The sequence below is a fragment of the Etheostoma spectabile genome, unplaced genomic scaffold, assembly GCF_008692095.1.
Source record: "Etheostoma spectabile isolate EspeVRDwgs_2016 unplaced genomic scaffold, UIUC_Espe_1.0 scaffold342, whole genome shotgun sequence".
Taxonomy (NCBI): Eukaryota; Metazoa; Chordata; class Actinopteri; order Perciformes; family Percidae; genus Etheostoma; species Etheostoma spectabile.
In genome coordinates this window covers 720366-721741 of record NW_022605589.1, presented here as the reverse complement: position 1 = coordinate 721741, position 1376 = coordinate 720366, and positions in this window count along the sequence as shown.

The following is a 1376-nucleotide window of genomic DNA, read 5'->3' as shown; positions in this document are numbered from 1 at the left end:
TACTCCCCCTAACAATATTCGATTCTATGCCTAACTAGGTCTCAAAAATACGTTCCAGCTGTCTAAAAACTAGACACAAACCAAGACGAGACGAGGTAAGAGAGCTCCAGCCGGCCGGGCCAGAACTTCCCAACCGGATCGGGCTGTATGCCAAGAGTCTCCCTTAGTTAATATTATATATAGAATAAATCTGAAAACAATGTGACTAATATACGCCGAAACATTTCGATTTATGCCCAACTTAAGCTTTATCAAAAAAGGAAAGTCTTAAAGCATACTCTTAAATGTGTGAGGCCGGGTCTGCCTCCCGGACCCAAACTGGAACTGGTCCACAGGAGAGGAGCTTGATTAGCTGAACGCTCTGGCTCCTGTCTATTTAGGAGGACTCTAGGAACCACCAGTACCTGCATTTGGGCGGTAGTTCTCTCCCAGGGTTTTGAAGTACTATAAGCGCTTTCAGATAGATGGAGCCTGACCATGAGAGATTTGTAGGTGAGAAGAAGGATTTCGAAATTCTATTCTAAATTTTACAGGGAAGCCAATGCCCGAGAAGCAAAACCGGAGAAAGTTGACTCTTTCCGGTTTCCCGTCCAGAAACACGTGCGCGCCAGTCGGATCGCGTTAGAGTCTTTAGGTTTTTCGAGCAGCCTGAGTAAAGAATTGCAGTAATCAAACCAGAAGTAAACAAATGCATGGACTAGTTTTTCGCTATTTTGAACGGATATTCTGGATTTTTTAGCAATATACGTAGTTGAAAAAGGCGATCTTGAAATTTGCTTTTAAACTGGGGAATTAAAGGACATGTCTGATCGAAAGATGACTCCAAGATTCTTCACGCTGGTGCTGGGAGGCCAGGGTGATGCCATCCAGAGTAACTATATCTTGGATAGTGCGTCACGAAGGTGCTTGGGTCCGCAGAGCAATAACTAAGTGTTATCGAGTTAACATTAGAAAATTACAGGTCCTCCAGGTTTAATATTTGAAGGGCACGTTTGAAGTTTAGCTACTGATTAGTTTCATACGGCCTGACTGAAAGATATAATTGAGTATCATCTGCATAACAAGTGAAAGTTATGGAGGTTCCAATAATACTGATAGGAAGCTAATAAGTGAACAGGATTGGACGAGCAAGATCTGGGGATCCAGGGATAACGTTGGCGTGAACAGAGGATTCATCGTTAACATTAACAAACGTGAGATCGATCTGATAAATAAGACTTAAACCAGCTTAGAGCAGTCCCTTTAATGCCAATTAAATGTCCCAATCTCTGTAATAAGATATAATGGTCAATGCTATCAAATGCAGCGCAAGTACGCAAGTAACACAAGTACAGAGATAAGTCCTTTGTCTGATGCAATTAGGAGGTCATTAGTAA